Source organism: Caretta caretta, chromosome 8 (genome assembly GCF_965140235.1).
Source record: "Caretta caretta isolate rCarCar2 chromosome 8, rCarCar1.hap1, whole genome shotgun sequence".
Taxonomy (NCBI): domain Eukaryota; kingdom Metazoa; phylum Chordata; order Testudines; family Cheloniidae; genus Caretta; species Caretta caretta.
In genome coordinates, this window is record NC_134213.1 from 38507372 (window position 1) to 38527030 (window position 19659).

Sequence of the window (19659 nt, forward strand, 5' to 3'; positions counted from 1 at the left end):
CTCCGGTTCTTCTCTGTCTGCCACTGCGTCTACACTGCCATTTTCAGCGCTAAAATTTTTGTGTGTTCAGGGGTGTGAAGAAACATCCCCCTGAGCGACAAAAGTTTTAGCGCTGAAAAGTGCCAGTATAGACAGAGCTTTATTGCTGGGAGCCGCGCTCCTGGCGATAAAGCTACCACCGCTGGTTAGGAGTGTTTTTTTTTAATCGCCAGGAGAGCTCTTCCCCCGGCTATAAAGCGTGTCTATACTGTCCACATCACAGTGCTGTTTTCAGGTACTTCGCCATTAATTCCGGAAGCGGAGTTATCTACACCCAAGCAATCTTCCACTCCAAGAAGTCAAAAGACATTTCCACTAGCGCCCAAGCTCAGGATGGAGGCTCTCCACAGTTCTCTGGTGGTGGATCAGAATGACAACACACCTGAAATCCTGCACCTTTCTCCCCTCGCAGGATCCGTCATAGGGTATGTCTGTGCTTAACGCTTAACCAGCGTTTTTGTACTGTAAGTTTCACTGGTGAAAGTAAAGCTCTGGTTTGTGTACTCACTCAATTCCTCAGGCGTCAGAGAGCGTTTACACTACCAGCACTTTCATCGCCGATGAGAGCAGCGCTGTAGGGCAGCTATCCCACAATGCGGCTTTCTCTGGGGGCGGGGGAGGGCGCTGGTGGAAGGCACTCTGGGTCCCTGCTCAGTGACCTGTGCTGCCCTACTTCATGTCTCAGGAGACCCATTAGTTCCTTGTTTCTTCATGGCTTTTTAAAAACATCCTGCTGTCTGGCGGCTTTCCCCGCCACATCTACAAACAAAGGGAAAGGGAGCTTCAAACTTCCTGGGGCTTACAGGGAGAGGGGCGGACGGAGATGCTGGCCAGAGTGATCGCTTTCGGAACTGTGGCATATCCTTCCGAGGCCAAAAGGAGTTTAGGCTGGAAGAAGTGTCTTCACTTTCACAGCAGCGCGAAAAGAACAGTGGTAAGAGCTATATGCCTCTCGTGAAGGTGGTTTTCTTTTTGCGATGAAAGTTCTGAGTTTCACCACAAAAAGTCATTAACAAGTGTAGATGCACCTGCGGTTTTAGCGCAAAAAAGAGACTTGGTGCGCTTTAAATGGTAAGTGTAGACATACCCATAGTGTAAATGGTGCCTCGAACCGCAGGTGTGGGCTAATGGCTACAAAAGTGGGGGAAGATGACAAAGATGCAGGAGAAAACTGCCTGGCTGTCTTTCCATCTGCTTTCCTCTGTCGACCCCAGCCTTTTCACTATTTCACCACAGTCCGGGGAAATGAGAACTAAGTGCATTATTAAAAAGACAAATGCAGCAAAGCAAAAACTCACTGTCTTTGTCAAAGACAATGGTGCCCCTTCCCTTTCCATATCAGTGACTGTTGGGATGTTGCTGATGGAGATTGTACCTCAGGCTCTCCTAAATTTTACTGATGACCAGCCTCTTTCAGGTTTAAATCTTTATTTAATAATGTCTTTGTGGGCCATTTCCTTTCTTTGATATTGATACTAATTGCTGTGAAATTGCACTCTTACAGAGAAATCCGATACCACAGCTGTCCTCTCTTCTGCTGTGTCTAGATATGACAGCTATATGGGACGTTTCCCCTGGCAAATTTTCCTAATTTATCAGAAGGCTCTGCAAACCCCTTACAAAGGTGTAATTACATGGTATTACTTAGTCCAATGCCTACAATGGATGGCTCCAAGGTTAATAGTGAAGAGATTAATGTTGATTTTTACCTCAAATGATATTTTAATGTGAATGACAATGCCCACACATACACACTTAACTATACACGAGGAAGTGATATCCACCTGATCTGCTATAGAGTCATGTGATAAGCTGCTTTTATTATACATCTTTGAATGCATCCCCCTCTGCTCACTAATCCATTTCTGCTGGACCTACTAATATTCCAACCATCCAATAAGCAAACTCTAAAAAAAATCAGCATGCTAGAGAATATTTACTTCTTACATTCTCTCCAAATAAAATGAAAATGGCTGTCCCAATAATCAGAATGAATCATCAGAATTCATTTCTGCACTAGTGATAAATTTAAAATCTGGTAACTTGTGACTTAGCAGGTCTAGAAACTGAAGCTTTATATTATTCAGAACGTAAGAATGGCCACACTGGGTCAGACCAAAGGTCCATCTAGCCCAGTATCCTGTCTTCTGACAGTTGCCAATGCCAGGCACTTCAGAGGGAATGAAAAGAACAGGTAATCATCAACTAATCCATCCCCTGTCAGTTACCCATGCCCAGCTTCTGGCAAACAGAGGCTAGGGAAACTATCCCTGCCCATCCTGGCTAACAGCCATTGATGGAACTGTCCTCCATGAATTTATCAAGTTCTTTTTTGAACCCTGTTATAGTTTTGGCCTTCACAACATCCTCTGGCAAAGAGTTCCACAGGTTGACCGTGCGTTATGTGAAGAAATACTTCCTTTTGTTTGTTTTAAACCTGCTGCCTATTAATTTCATTTGGTAACCCCCAGTTCAGGTGGTATGAGAAATGAATAAATAACACTTCCATCTTTACTTTCTCCACACCCGTCATGATTTTATAGACCTCTATCATATCCCCGCCTCTTAGTCCTCTCTTTTCCAAGCTGAGAAGTACCAGTCTTATTAATCTCTCCTCATATGGAAGGTGTTCCATACCCCTAATCATTTTTGTTGTCCTTTCCTTTAGTTTTCCAATTCCAATATATATTTTGGGATGGGGCGACCAGATCTGAAAGCAGTATTCAAGATGTGGGCATACCAGGGATTTATATAGAGGAAATATGATATTTTCTGTCTTATTTATCCGTTTCTTAATGATTCTCAACATTCTGTTAGCTTTTTTGACTGCTGCTGCACATTGAGTGGATCCTGGCTAATAGCCATTGATGGAACTATGCTCCATGAATTTATCATGTTCTTTTTTGAACCCTGTTATAGTCTTGGCCTTCAAAACATCCTCTGGCAAAGAGTTCCACAGGTTGACCGTGTGTTATGTGAAGAAATTTTCAGAGAACTATCCAGAATGACTCAAAGATCTCCCTCTTGAGTGATAACAGCTAATTTAGACCACATCATTTTATATGTATAGTTGGGATAATGTTACTTTGCATTTGTCAATATTGAATTTCATCCGCCATTTTGTTGCCCAGTCACCCAATTTTATGAGATCCCTTTGTAACTCTCCGTAGTGTACTTTGGACTTAACTATCTTGAGTAGTTCTATATCATCTGCAAATTTTGCCACCTCATTCTTTACCCCTTTTTCCAGATCAATTATGAATATGTTGAACAGTACTGGTCCCAGTACAGACCCCTGGGGGACATCACTATTTACCTCTCTCCTTTCTGAAAACAGAGCATTTATTCCTACCTGTTATTTCCTATCTTTTAACCAGTTAATGATCCATGAGAAGGCCTTCCCCCTTATCCCATGACAGCTTACTTTGGTGAGGGACCTTGTCAAAGGCTTTCTGAAAATCTAAGTACACTATATCCACTGGATCCCCCCCCCATTCAAAGAATTCTAGTAGATTGGTGAGGCATGATTTCCCTTTACAAAAACCATATTGACTCTTCCCCAACAAATCATGTTCATCCATGTGTCTAATAAGTGGGATTTAATTTCCTTTTTGTTAAGGATGCCTTTTTGCCTCTAACTGTTTCTTTTACTTTGTTGTTTAGCCACAGTGGCACTTTCCCAATCCTCTTACTATGTTTTTTAATTTAAATGGAGCCTCTATTATGTTGTCTTTAAAAAGTTTCCATGCATTTGCCGGGATTTCACTTTTGGCACTGTACCTTTTAATTTTTGTTTAACTAACTTCCTCATTTTTGTGTAGTTTCCTTTCTGAAATTAAATGCTACCATGGTGGGCTGCTGTGGTGTTTCCTCCCTTCCACACAGGGATGTTACATTGTATTGTGTTATGGTCACTATTACCAAGCAGTTCACCTCTTGCACCAGATCCTGTGCTTAGGACTAAATCAAGAATTGCTTCTCCTCTTGTGGGTTCCAGGATTAGCTACTCCAATAAGTAGTCATTTAAGGTGTCAAGAAACTTATCTCTGCATCCCATCCTGAGGTGACATGTACCCAGTCAATATGGGGATAGTTGAAATCCCCCATTATTATTGAGTTTTTAATTTTTATAGCCTCTCTAATCTCTCTGAGTATTTCACAGTCACTATCACCATCCTAGTCAGGTGGTCAGAAGTATATCCATACTGCTATATTCTTATTATTCAAGCATGGAATTACTATCCATAGAGATTCTATGGTATGGTTTGGTTCATTTAAGATTTTTACTTATTTGACTCTTTGCTTTCTTTCACATATAGTGCTGCTCTCCCACCAGTATGATCTATTCTGTCCTTCCGATATATTTTTTACCCTGGTATTACTGTGTCCTATTGATTATCATCATTTTCTCCCGAGGACATTCTGCACCAAAAAATTAAAAATTCTGCACCAAAAAATTAAAAATTATGTATGCAATATTTTAAAATTCTGCACGTTTTATTTGTCAATAAATAAATTTAGAGACTCCAGCATGGCAGTGGGGAGCACATGCCACTGGCTGCACAAGGGCGGCCGATCACCCTGCAGCCTCCTCCCTCCCCCCCGACATGGACTTGGTGGTGAGGCTGCACTTGACCCTGACACAGCACAAGACCTGGGCTTGCCCCAGAAACACCCTGGGGCCCTGCCTCTCCACACGAGGCACACCAGGTATGGGGCATGCAGGCTCAACGAGGCAGGAGCTAAGTGTGTGTGTGTGGTGGGAGTTTCAGTGTGGGGGGATCCAGGTTTGGGGTGAGAGGATTCTGTGTGGGACAATCTAGGTGCAGGCAGATCAGTGGGGGGGTCTAGGTGTGGGGGGATATGAATGCACAAAGGCTCATTGGGCGGGTTCCAGGTGCAGGGGCAATGGGACTCTTCAGGGGCTTCTGGGTGAAAGTGGTTGGGGCTCAGCAAAGAGGTTTGGGTGTGGAGGTCTTAATGGCAGGGGGGTTTGGGTGCTGGGGGAGTGGGGCTTGGTGGGGTGGGGGTCTGGGTGTGGCTAATTGGGGGTCAGTGGTATGGGGGATCTGGATGTGGGGGCTCAGGGTGGTGCAGGGGGATGTGGCTTGTCAAGGTGGTGGTTTGAGCGCAGGGAGATCAGTGAGGGGTAGCCTGGGTGCAGTGGTGTGGGTCCAGATGCAGGGGGCTCCAGCTACAGGGGTTGAGGTTCAGTAGGGTGGGGTTCATATATGGAGGGTTGGGGGGTTCTGGGTGTACAGGATGAGACTTGGTGGGGGTGTCTGGGTATGGGAGGTCCAGATGCACAGGGGTTGGGCAGATGAGGGAGCAGCTCCCTGTACAGTGACCTCTCCCCCCGCAGCTGAGGAGTGATGGGGGCAGGAAGCAGGGGAGGATGCAGAGCTTCCTGCAGCTGAGGGAAGTTTCTGGGAGTGGGTCTGACATAGCCACAGCCACTCCTTGCAGGGGAAGAGGAAGTCCCATTCTCTCCTGTCTCCAGGACTAGCAGCTGATCCTGGCTCAGAGTAGGAGCCACTGGCTGGGGTGCCTGAAACAATGTACCTGCACAGCTAGGGAGTGGTGCGTGAATACTCTTGCAGTTTCCCTTTGCTTCACTGTCAGAAAGTCATTTTTCTGTGGGGAAGCAAAGAAATCTGAGGGGGACATTAATTCTGCGCATGCACAGTGGTGCAGAATTCCCAAGGAGTAATCATTCCACCAAGTTTCTGTGATGCCTATTCTATCAATATCCTCATTTAATATGAGGAACCCAAGTTCACCCATCTTATTATTCAGAAAATTGAATTGTTTGTTTTCCAATGGGACAGCAGGTGCTGGCAGCCCTGGAAGTGCTCAAGGTATTGGTCTTTCAAATAATGATGTGTTATGTCTAGAAAAATCTAATGTAAGTGTTTTTAGATATGTTTTAAATGTATCACTTGTATTTTTCCTTTCCCACTGAGCCCTGTAAAGTTGAAATCCTGGTACTAGGCCACATCATATATATGAAGCTTGTATATAACTTTTTACATCTCAGCCTGAAGAAATGCCTTTTTTAGGGCAAATGAGTTTAATGTTGGAGTGAGCCTGCCCTTGTCTAAACAGAGAGTTAGATATGTTTCTTGTCTTAGATAGGTATAGGCTGTCCATCTGTCTGACTGGCATAAGCATTTTAGTGAATGCTTCAAAATAGTATGTAGGTGTCACAAACCCAGATTAAGAATAGCATAGAAAAGACAAATGAAGTCTAGACAAAACACAGCACAATAAGTGGAGAAATGGAAGATTGTGAAGATTTGTTAACCAAACAATGAAAGTAGAAAGGATTTATTGAAGAAATGGGGAGGAAGGGAGGGAAAAGAAGGTCTTTGGTGCACAAGTAGTGGGAGACTGTTCAAAGCCTAATGGCAGCATGAATGGTGGTGCAAAGAGTGTGAGGGAAATCGGTAGGAAAGGCAATTTGGGAAGTGTGCCGTGGAAAAGTTGGGGATAAAGAAACAACATGGGGCAGATTATGTGGGGCTGGAAATAGGGATAAGGATCTTGAATTTGATTTACTATGAGGTAGGAAGATAATGAAGAGATGCAAGGACTGACATAGATGGAGAGCAGAAGATAAGGTAAGCAGTAGCATTTTGAAACAGAAATGCAAAGTAAGAGGTAAGGTTGTTGAAGAGGAAAAGGTTACATAAATCAAGGTGAAAAATTGCCAAGGCCTGAACAAGTGCTTTGCAAGTGGGAATAGTGAGGGAAGGGAAGATATTGATGATATTAAATGGAAAGAAATGGCAAGAATTAGTGAGGGCCTGGAAAGGGGAGGAGAAGAGGAGGAGACTAAAAAATTGCCTTGAAGTTCTGAGTCTGGAAGATGGGGAGGTGTAACCGTGCCTTAGTGGGTCACAACTGAGAATGCCAAATTCAGGACAAACTGCTGAGAAATAGGACAAACACAGCCCAAAACTGGTGGTTATTCTTTTATAAGATAGACCAAACCAGCCACAAAAGTAAACTCCTGTTTTACCACACTGGCTAACAAGAAAACATAAAGGCAGTTCCCTCAGGCATTCCACTTCTTATATCACCACCAAAAACATTGGATTCAGAGATGAGTGGTTCTTTACAACCAGTCTCATCAAATAATAGGTTCTTCTAATCCCAAAGGACCAGCCACCCAAGTCAATATACAACTTAGATCTTACTCAAAGATCATGCTGATCCCAATCCCTTAGTATCTAAAATCTACAGGTTTATTTATAAAAAGAAAGAAAGAAAGAAAGAAGGAAAAAGGTGAGAGTTAAAATTGGTTAAAGGAATCAAATACATACAGTAATTGCAAAGTTCTTGGTTCAGGCTTGTAGCAGTAATGGAATAAACTGCTGGCTTAAGTCAAGTCTCTGGAGTACATCCACAGCTTGGATGGGTCATTCAGTCCTTTGTTCAGAGCTTCAGTTTGTAGCAAGGTTCCTCCAGAGGTAAGAAGCAAGATTAAAGACAAAATGGAAGTGTTTCCAGGGCCTTTTATATCCTCTGCCCTGCAGAGGGAAACCCATTGTTCTTACTGTGGAAAATTACAGCAACAAGATGGAGTTTGAGTCACATGGGCAAGTCCCATGTCCATGCATTTCACCTAGTCATAGCAGGAAATTTCATTAAGTGTAGATAGGCATCTCCCATGGTCCATTGTCAGTTAAATGTTCTTTCAAATCCACTCAATTTGAATAGTCCCTCCATGATGTGCTGGCTAATTTGAACTTCAGGTACAGAGCCAATATTTATAACTTCAAATACAAAAATGATACTTGGTTACAGAAAGCATAATCGTAACCAGAAAATCAAAACCTTTTCATAGACATCTTACTCAACAAACTCTGTACAATATTTGCTGCAAATATATAACAGTGGTTGCAACAATAATCTATATGGTCATATTTTATTTAGATAATGTCAGAGAAGGATAATGGGTTTGTCAGTTTTGTAGTTTGAGACAGTGACATGAAATCCAAGAAAACATATTTGACTGACTGCTGGATATGCAAAACTGAATATGGAGGAGAGTGGTGATAGAGGAGTAGATTTCTGAATCATCCAGGGAATGCAATCGCTTCACAGGGAAGATTTAGGGCTTGATTCACCGTTATTTTACTCCTATTTTATACTAAAGTAATTAATTTACTTCAGTGCTGGAGTAACACAGTGGTGAATCCAGCCCTTAACGTTTTAAAAGTTGTTAAACACTTGCAGTACTTCTGATTGTAATTTGAGGAAGGTAAAGGAGAACAGGTCCTCCGCCGCAAAGTTGCCACCTTCTTGCCTCTTAAAAATAAAGAACTAGTTTGTTTTGAAGCATGAAAAGTTTTACAATGAATTGCCCTTCTTCCAGAAATATTTTAATTCACTTATTTTATTTATAGGTATGAGGAAGTATTTGTGAAGATACTCTGCATGTCTCTCTACAGTATTAGAGAGACAAGGTGGATGAGGTAATATCTTTTATTGGACCAACTTCTGTTGGTGAAAGAGATGAGCTTTACATCTTACACAGAGCTCTTCTTCGGGTCCTGAAAGCTCAAAAGCTTGTGTCTCTCCCCAAGAGAAATTGGTTCTTGTCTCTCTAGTATCCTGGGACCAAGGTGGATACAACAACATCTGCAGAATATTATAATTAGCTGTAGACATATAAATAGATTACTCCATTCTTGTTGGAGTCAGTGTTCAACTTCATGATGAGCAGTGCAGCCTGGAGTATACATTTTCATGCATAACTCCATAAGATACGGTTATTTGCAGTATTTTCCTGAGGTACATTCTCTTTCAGGAAGTTACTAACAATTTTTAGATTAGTAAACTCAAAACAGCTAAAAGGGAAAAGAAACCAAAGTGATAAAATAGGGTGGCAATGAGGTGTGTAAAAGAAGACATTAAAAATATAAAGAGAATGGGATGGAGGATTATCAGTAGAGTTAGACAGAGAAATAATAAAATTGAAGAACAAAAATGTTTTCAAATCAATTTTGGCCACTTTAAATTGGAAACGGAGAATTTAGGGAAGTGGTGCCTAAACTGTGGGGTGCACCCCCCTAGGGTGGCATGGAGGAATTCTGGGGGGAGGGTGGGAAGGGCCTGAGCCAGCCCCCACAGGAGGTGGGGAGAGAGCACCACGCAGCCCCACTTTGCCCTCAGTTCTGCTCTGGCCCGCACCCACTCCTGTGGCCCTGGCCTCAGCCCCGGGCTTGGTGGCAGCTCCAATCCTCTCCTGGCCCTGGCTTTGGCCGCAGCCCAGCCTTGGCCCATGGCCCCAACCATGGTTCCACCCCCAGCCCTACTCCTGGCCCCAGATCTGCCCCCAGTCATGGCCTCAGCCCCTGGGTCTCAACCTGGCTGTGGCTCCAGGCCAAGCGTGGCCCCCGGGCCTAACCATGGTCCCCACTCCCAGCTACAGTGGTCCCAGCCCTGACCATGGCCCTGCTTCCAGCCCAGCTCCCGACCACAGTTGAGGGTTGGGAGGGCGGACAGGGGCAAGTGGGGGCATGCTGTCAAAATTTTGGGGACCACTGACTTTGAGAAAGGAAAAAAGAAACAGAAGGGTTGTTAAACATTACCTTATGTAGGGCTGGAAGGAATTTTATCCCAAATCAGGTTGGCAGTGACCTTGATTTTTTTGCACTTTGCTCTACGAGTGTGGTTGTGGGTCACTTGCCAGGATTATCTGGGTATATCTCATTTAATTATTTCTCTGCTGTTGCAGGGGCCTTGAGCACTGGTGCACCTTGGTCCATTCTGTTCTTTGCCTGTTGCTTATAATAGTCTAGTCTCCTGTGGGTCTCATTTACTTTGGTCTTATTTCCCTTGTTGAGTTTAGTATGCCAGAGGTGATGGTGGTCTGTGAGATACAGGAGGTCAGACTAGATGAACTTCTAGTGGTATTCTATGTCTCTAAGTAAGCATTTCATATCCATCTTCAGATCAGTGAGAAAGCAGGGATAAGTTTTCCAAAAGGGAGATAGCACATGTGATATAAACAGCTATTAAAAGGTTGCTAAACTAAGGGCAGGGCTACACTACAGCAGTACTACTGTATAACTTCATGGCTCAGGGGTGTGAAAAATCCACACTCCCGTGCCTCCTAGTTATGCTGACATAAGCGCAAGTGTAAACAGTGCTATGTGGGCAGAGAGCTTCTCCCATCCACGTAGCTACGGCCTCTGATGGAGGTGGATTAACTGTCAGCTGGAGAGCTCTCTCACCTCTCCTAGACTAGAGTGTCTTCATTAAAACTGGTACAGCACTGCAGCTACAGCAGTGTAGCTACATTGTTGAAGCTGTACCGGATGCAGAGTTTTAAGTGTAGACCCGTTCCGGGTCAAAGTTGCACATATCCCTTAGTGTTGAGGAAAGCAAGCAAGTAAATTAGTGATTTTTTTCAAAACCTAATGTATTTTCAATAATGTATTTAAAAGGTGTTTAAAGACTGGAGTGTAGCAAACACAGCTACTTTACAGTATTTTATTAAATGCTTAGGACATTTGAATTAGGTCCAATGGTCAGGGCTGAGGACCCCAAACCCCTAGGTTCCCTTTTGAACTCTATCACCAGTTCATTACAGGTGATTACCCCCCTGTGCGTCTCAGCTATAGGTATGTTTAGGTTACTAATACACATCTTCACAAGGATCTTCTGAGGATTAATTAATTTATCTTTGCACATCATTTTGGGCTGATTGTAAGTCAAGTGAAATCAGTGGGAGTCTTTCCATTTATTCCAATGGGCTTTGGGTCAGGCCTTTTGAAATTATTGGGTGAAAGATGTTATAAGAAGTGCAAAGTATTAGTAAGAGGAAAGACAAACCAGGAACTAATTGAGCAATAATTTTTTTTCAGACATTGTGGGGAAATTCTTCAACACTTGGAAGCGGTCAAGTTTGGATACTGACTCAGGGTCTGTGTGTTCTGGTAAGGATTAGGTAGGAACTCATCCCATTTATGGGAAACTAGAAGTCAAGTTAAGTAGTGTGCTCTGAATAAGTAAGTTATACATAAATTAAATTAAATAAAAATACAGCATACTGATTAGGAACCTGATTTGTGGGTTATTCTAGAAAAAGGTAAAAAATAAAATCTATTATTCCCAGGTACAGAGGCATCGAAAGGGCTAACAATATATATATATTGTAATATCAGCACAACATATTGAAGAAAATATACAAGATACACAATTTCACATCCAAACTCACTTAGTGTTTGTGTGTGTAATTAAGGTATTTGTTACAGTTATTTTGTATGAAACATTTGCTATACAGTGGTCATTATAGGATAAAAAAGAATATCATTGCCTTAGAGGTGGTGTGGAAGAGAGTGAGGAAGCTGATGTCAAATCTGAGATTGTTTATAATTATTAAGGCAATATTAAGGATATGGTCTAATTACAAAAGTATAGATATCATTGCATAACAGATTTTCAAATGTATTAAAGGGGTGGATAAAATCAAGAGAAGGTATTGTTTTACACGGGTGACATCAAGAGACAGCTAGATATATTTATTTTTAATATTTTACATAGGGAATTTTAGTGTAAATTAAGTATCATATAGACAGCTCAAAGGACTTAAATCTTTTTACCACAGATCAGGTAGACTATGGAAGCAAAACTGTAAGACTCCGCACACTATCCAGCCGTGTTCTTTAAATATAATTTTCCTCCCCGTTTACAGTTAAAGAGGGGAGATCGGTCCTTCTCCTTTCAGACCTTGGCTTTTCTGCTGATACTGACAAATCGTGCTAGTGGTGGGGAATTTGTTTATTTGAACACCTGTCAACTGCGAACTGGGTTGGGAGGAGGAATGATTTCACAGAAGCCTCTGAATAATCAGATGGTAACAACTTTTGTTTTTTGTTAGGTGGTTGAAAGGCACATCGTCTTCAGAAATGTGGGTGTGGGAAATCAGAAGGGGGAGAGATTAAAATACAGTTTCAACAGGCAGGTATTTTAGGTCAGGCAGGCTTTACTAGTTGCCAGAGCTTTTTTACTTTCTTCTTTGTTGATAGCGCTTCATTGTATTCCAGTGAATGTGGATTCATTGCGACACGTGGGCTCACGTTGAAAGCCGTCTCTGGCTGTCACTGTTTATTTATTTTTTGTAAAGGCTGCTCTGTTTGGTTGGAATGTTTTTTCTACTTGTGCTGTGGAATTAGCTGCTGTATAAAATAAATGGCTGGAAAGGGCATGGGAAAGAGTGCATAGAAAGCGTTAAAATTTGACCTTACAGCATATTTATCGACTCTTGCTTTTGATTGATTATTGTAATTAAAATCCTGGTGTGAAGATAGCTAGAAATGCAAGAGAGAGGTAGATTGCCTAAAGTCAGACGATATAAATAGCTGTGAAAAGTGGATGTCCTCTGTACTGTTTAATAGATATAATTGGATGAAGGTCTTCTGAAGTGAATATGCTATAAATTATGTTCCAAGATCCTCTTGCAAAGTAACACGAATAACGTAATATTGATTGTTTATTACAAGACAAATATTTAAAATAAAAATTGAACCTTGATTATATTTTTCCATTTGACATTTCTGCATAACTAGCTCATTAGGTCACATTTTAATCATATTTCTTTTCTCTGATCAAGCAAAAAGGGTGATAAATACTAATCGTATCGCTGCAATTTCCTTCATTTCGCTTTCATGCAGGAAATCTCAGGCCCACGTCTTTTTCTTTTAATGTGATTTTAGCCTGACTGGGTACCTGGGAAAGTACCGCTTCTAAATTATAGCATGCATTTCCCCCTTTAGAAGCAACATCAAAGAATGTAAGTTGTCTTTTCCATTTTTAAAGGCTGTGAGGTTTCACAGATGCACCCGGCTGAACCGAATTAAAGAAATGGTACACCACTCTGATCCAATAGAGGGCGCCTTGTTGCGGGTTTGCCGAGATATTGAGGGGCCGGCTTTCATGTGTTCCTGAAGCATTCGAGCTGCGATCCGTTTCGGGCAATTTTTCTAAGGATTTAGGGATTGCAGATTCTGGGACCTCCACCTCTCCAGCATGAGCCGGAGCTGTTCACATCTGATTTCAGACGCGGGGCCATAGACCATAGACCAAGAAGCCACATGTGACTCCAAACTAAACTGCTTTTTGCACCCGAAAGCGGTGATGGAAAATCCCCTACACGTTCTGTCCATTCAAATCGAAGTGACCCAGATAGACAAGTCCCGATTTCCCACGCAGACAATTCAAGTCTATTACCTAGGTTGCTTGCGACTCCAGGGCCGCGTGTCACTCGAGAGTGAACAGAGGACCCTGGCAGCAATTCTCTGACAACCTAACGTCTCCATTAAAACGAGTTCTTCGTATTAGATCTGCAGCCCCGAAGCGGTGTCAAGTGCTTTCTCTTTTTAGGATTGGTAAAGCCTCTGGACCATAGAAAGCAGCTAATATACCAGCTAAACACCTTTGCAAAAGATGGAGGCTCCCAGATAATCTGGACTGTTACTGTCTTGGGTGCTGGTGACAACACCTAGGTGTTCAGCCAGTGTGTGGATCGGGTTACTGTCGGGGCAGCGTTTCTGAAGGCATTTCACTATCCTCGGCCACAGCAGTTGCCTTATGTCGGACCCTTGGGGGGAATGGTGTAGTGCGTCGGCAGGCAGGAGCACAGGATTCAGTCACCCAGGTCTGAATCCAACCAGTGCGCAGATTAGGAGGAGACGCACGGAAGCTTCTGACCGCCTGCATCTTTATACGCATATCTTATATGCATCTTTAATCCGCTCTAACGGGGTGCATGTCAGCGAGGTCCGGGCATTGCAGTGTCAATAAGAGATAACTGAGGGGAACTGCAGCTCTCCGCAAATCGTCCTCGCCTGTCTTTTCAGCCCAGTGCCTACAACGGAGCGCCCGGGAGAAAGGTGCCTTTAATTACTGTGATTCGGACAAAGATTCGGGAGTCAAGGAGAGAGTTTGCTGGCGGATTCCAGGCGTCTTTGGGAACAGAAAGGCCTGTGAAGAACTGTCACTCTAGGTACGGATGTGGTTCTGGGCCGTGAGACAGTGTCCGAGTATTAGCATCACTGTTCAGGGACTGGCTGGGCGTCCCGCCAGTGCTAACAAAATCCACCCTGGGAGTTGTCTCTCTCTCTTGGACAATAGAGGCGCGGGTCTCTGCCTCTCCTGAAGTGTCCATTCTCTCCCAGAGTCGCTATTCCAGGCTGAGTATCTTCAGGTTTCCCAAGTCCAAGTTAAAGCCCACAGCCACGGCCTAACTGCTCCGGAGCTCCATAAATGTGGTCATTATTTGGCGGATCCGAATTACAACGCAGCGGTAATACTCCCTTCCTAGGAACCGGACACCTGATAGCTCTGGCCCTGGTGCGCACAGACAGGTTACCTGGTGTTCCTAACTATGGCACTCAATGGACTCTCAGCCAGATGTTTGAGAGAATTATGATTTGTTACAGCCAACTGAGCCCAGTTCTGCGCCTCTTTCCTCTGACTTCAGAGCACCCAGGACGGCCACCGGTAATGGCGAAACAGCTCTCTCAGTCACTCTCACTATTGTCTTGTTCTTCCCTGACTCAAGTCCTTCTGGATTTTAGTGAGGTGGCAGGAAATCAAGTAAGTGCTGCAGTCAGTCTCAGCTTCTGTTTACTCAGCAACATGGTTTCCATTTCCGGGTTGGTTTTGTGTTTTTCAGTCCTACCTGCACCAAAGCGCCGCTCTCAGAAGGAAAGCCTTGTACAGAAGAAGTGTCTTACTTAGGACTCCGGTGTCTGTAAAGACTTCATCGGTCCCCTTTCAAAATATTATTTACCACCCGAATTCCCGGAGGGAAGAAGAAGTGACGTTTTCTCGGATGTCGGTGGCTTTATGGCCTATTTGGAATCCATTCTCCGTACGTTGTATTTCTAACCTCGCAGAACTTTAATGCAACGTTAATGGTAAATAGCACTTTCAAGTTTATATCTAGAAAGGAAAAGAACCCAGTGAATGAAACTGAGGCAAGAGATTACATTAAGTAGTGAACATCAGAGTTACACTTTGGCTAAAATATTATTTTATCGTCAGCTTTTCTGTTGTGAAGACAGTTTCACTCTTAACGAAGAGAAATATTTTTGGTAACGATCAGTTGAACATTTAATATTGCTCTTTATTTGGACTAGTTCGATTACATTGCTGCTGTTTTCAGTTAACAGAGAGGATTAGTTTTAGGTTTCCAGTGTAAGCAGCAGATTGTGAGCCCTTTCTTTACTCATGCTGGTGAGGAGTTACTCACTCGAGTAGTCCCATTAACTTTAGCAGAGCTACTGGTGTGAGGAAGAGTTCACCAATGTGAGCAAGGAGTTCATAGGCTGAGTCGTATGGATTGATGTCAAAGTAGTCATAGCCATGGGAGCTCTTCAAGTCATCCCTGCTAAATACCTCAAGACTGAGTCATTGGATCCAAAAGCAGCAGGTTTTCCATAACGTCAACTCTCAGAACAAAAACAAAATGTAAAAATGTCACTGATGACATCGTTGATGTCGAAGTCCTAGGGAGCGAGGGTTTTTCCTTTAGCCCGGGGAGTTAAACTGGCAGCCCAGTCACATAAAGTATTGCAGAATTTCAGCTGTCCCCTCGCAGGCAAATAATCTGAGACAGCGATCCTAGTCTTGCTAAGGGTGATCTCCCTCACACCCCTCCTTGTATCCAGACCCCACTCTGTGTTCTTAGAACCCGATGTCTTTCTGGCTCTACCACTGGACCAACATCCTAAGGAAAGCATGTGGGTGGGTAACTTCTTCATATGCTTTCGGAGTAATAAATACTTTGTGCCACCCGCGACTCGTTTTTAATCACTCTCTCCCTTTATTTACAGAACAAAGAGCAAAATCCTTGAAATCTGTAACACTTCTAATAAACATACAAGCAAGTATTGACGGGGCATCTACTCTCCGGTTAAGTGAAGCAGATCCTAGTACGAACAACAAGAGGTGTTTCCGAGTAGCAGTCCTGTTAGTCTATATTTGTAAAAAGAAAAGGAGTACTTGTGGCACCTTAGAGACTAACAAATTTATCTGAGCATAAGCTTTAGTGAGCTACAGCTCACTTCATTGGAAGTGTGAGCAGAGGTGTGCAGCTAGAAATTCAGGGCCTGATCCTGCGTCTGTTGAAGTCAGTGGGAGTTTTGCCATTGATTTCAGTTGTCATAGGATCAGAATCTTAGTGCGGTGATCATTCTCCTTTCGCGGGAATAATCCAAGTTCATTTACATTAGTAAGTGAGCTCAGAAGCAAGCAAAAAGCAGGGGGAAGGGGGGCTCATAATAAAACCACTCCACTAAATTAGATAGAAACAAAGATAACTTTTACGTTCTTCAAATGGCATCTTAAGAACCAGAAGAATTTTATGCTAAGCCAGGAGTTTGCTAGAGCAGTGGTGAGCTCTGTTAAATGAGAGCTGTTACTTTCCTCTCACACGTCACTTCTACACCCAGATGTACTGACAGCATGGCTTGGGCGTTTTCCCTTGCTAATGCTGGCTGTTATGTTGCAGATGTGTACGGAATCGGCAGGATCTCAGGCAGGGAGAATTTTCCGCATCTTTTCCGAGTTTGTCATTCATGGAAATATATCCAGGTTTCAAAAACAGATCCAAAAGGTTCTCTGAGGGCATTTAGAAGGGTACGATCTATTTATTCTGTAACATTTTAACACTTTTCTTTAATCCAGTGCTGTGGCGAAGACTGTTCTTCACTAGCTGGCATGACGTCTGTTAGACCTCTAGGTGGCGCTGTCCACCAGTAAGGTACCCAACTGTAATAGAAGATCTTTTCTATCCACATGATCACATATAGCAAAGCCAGCTGCAATATAAAAGAGCTGGCGGTGGCTGGCTCAGCAGCAGATAACCCGGTGATGATTTCAGGGAGCATAAGGAAGAGCATATGCTCTTTCCCCACGTTTTATAAAACTGTTTTGTGGGTTTTTTTAAAATTATTTTACCATTTTGCTTTGGTATGGTAACTTCAGCTCTTTGCTGAGATATTGGATTATGTTACTGTTGAAACGGTCTGCAGGGAGCTGAGCCACGGAAGGAAGAATGCGGGTCCATTTAATGGTGTTCTTCCTTATTTCCTACACCGTGAATGGGCAAATAGAGTATTCCATCTCCGAAGAAACTGAACGTGGTGTGTCTGTTGGGAATATAGCAAAGGATTTAGGAATAGATGCAACTACACTTTCACTCCGGAAATTTCGCATGATCACCAGTTCAAGTAAGCAATATTTTAATTTGGATGTAAGCACGGGGGCTTTGTCAGTTAATGAGCCCATAGACAGAGAGCAGGTTTGTGAATTAAAAACTACTTGTTTGCTGAATTACGAACTTGTGCTAGAAAGCCCTCTAGAGCTTTATAAAATGGAATTTAAAATACTAGACATAAATGACAACTCCCCCACGTTCCCTTTAAATGAATATCACTTAAATGTAGCAGAGTTTTTATCTCCTGGGGCTCGGTTTACACTCCCCAATGCCCAAGACTTTGATGAAGGCACCAACAGTGTCCAGACCTATTATCTGAGCCCTCTCGAACACTTCCGTCTGGAAATGCAAACACGCGGGGATGGGAGTAAGTACCCCGAACTGGTGCTGGAGAAGCCCTTAGACAGGGAGCAGCAATCCACCCACAGACTTGTAATTACAGCCAAAGATGGTGGGAATCCCGAGAGGTCCGGTGACGCCCAAGTCATTGTGACTGTTCTTGATACCAATGACAACGCTCCAGCATTTGAACATTCGCTCTACAGGGCAAGTATCTTGGAAAACTCCCCCAACGGCACGTTGGTAACCAAAGTACATGCCACTGACTTAGACGAAGGTCAAAATGGAGAGATCAGATACTCCTTTAGCAATAGCACTTCTGCTGATTTACAGAGACTGTTTCTAATCCACCCCCAGACCGGGGAGGTAAAAGTGAATGGCATTCTAGATGTTCAGAGACCTGTTCTAGAGATGTTCATTGAGGCGACGGATAATGGTGCGTTTGGAATGTCCAGTACAGCTAAATTGCTGGTGGAGGTCACTGATGTAAATAATAATGCCCCAGAGGTTACAATCACCTCTCTTTCCAGTCCCATCCCCGAAGACGCCGCGCCCGGCACTGTGATAGCTCTTTTGAGTGTTCTGGATAAAGACCCTGGCGAGAACGGGAAGGTAACTTGCCAGATCCCCGCTAACATTCCCTTCCAACTAAAACCCTCTTTCGACAATTACTATAGTTTGGTTACTGTTGGGCTTCTGGACCGAGAATTGGTCAATGAATATAACATCACCATCACCGCCACAGACCTTGGTTCCCCGCCAATCGTCACTCAAAAGACTGTATTGGTGCAAATCTCCGACGTGAACGATAACCCTCCCAAGTTCGCCAGACAGTCCTGTGACATCTCTGTGACGGAGAACAATCATCCTGGAGCATCTTTGTTCCAGGTGTCAGCATCTGACCTCGACATTAGTGGGAATGGTCAGGTCTCTTATGCGCTCAGGGACATCGACATTGCAGGTAGCTCCTTGTCCAGTTTTTTATCCCTTAACTCAGAGAATGGAAACGTCTATGCAAAAAGCACCTTTGACTATGAACAACTCAGGAGTTTTAATTTTCAAGTGGTAGCCAAGGACAACGGGTCCCCGGCCCTGAGTGCGGCCTTAACTGTGAATATATTCATAGCGGATCAGAACGACAACGCCCCGGTCATCCTATACCCTGGGGCCAGGAACGGCTCGGTCGCGGTGGAAATAGTCCCTAGGTTAGCCGATGCCGGTTACCTCGTGACTAAAGTGGTGGCGGATGATGCGGACAGCGGGCAGAACGCGTGGCTTTCCTACCATCTGCAGCAATCTTCCGACTCCAGCCTATTCAGGGTTTTGCCCAATACAGGAGAACTCAGGACTACTCGCTCCATGAGGTCCACAGATTCCATCAAACACAAAGTGGTCATTCTAGTGAAGGACAATGGGGAGCCGTCCCTCTCCTCCACGGTAGCCCTGGGCATCCTGCTGGCTGACTCCCTTCCTCAGGCCCTCCCGGACTTCGATGACGGGATGGAGGGACAAGAGCAGCTCACTAGCCTGAACCTTTACTTGATCATCTCGCTCGCTTCCATTTCCTTTGTGTTCCTTGGGTTTGTACTCTTCCTTCTTCTCACAAGGTTTTTCCATTGCAGAACGAACCTCTCCCGCAGCGGCTGCTGTTCAGGGTGCTGCCCAGTGGATGAGCACGACAAGTATCGCTTCAACGTGCGCATGCTCCCAAGATCTCATTTCACGCCCGGCATGGTGGAGGTCTCAGGAGTGGGAAAACTGACCCAGACCTATTTGTACAGGGCTTCTGTGGGTGTTGGGCCTAGCAACAAGAATTTACTAGTGAATGGAGACGCTGGAAGTCTTTCCAATGGCGCAGGATTACAAGTGCCCACGGCCTGTGTTCAAGTCCGGAAGGTGAAGAGCGATCACTTTAATGCTATTCTAGTGGTAAGTAGTTTTTGTTTAAATTATCCCCACTTAACCTAAATGTACGTGGACTGTTTGGTTTTAAATTTACTTACCCAGCGGTTCCAGTGCTAATCCTGTACAAAAGAGAAGCTTAA

General features: G+C 43.7%; 1 pseudogene; it reads left to right on the forward strand.

Moving 5' to 3' along the window:
* LOC125641574 (protocadherin alpha-13-like) overlaps positions 1 to 19422 on the forward strand; it is a 174205-nt pseudogene extending 154783 nt beyond the window's left edge.
* Positions 19423 to 19659: the final 237 nt, after the last annotated feature.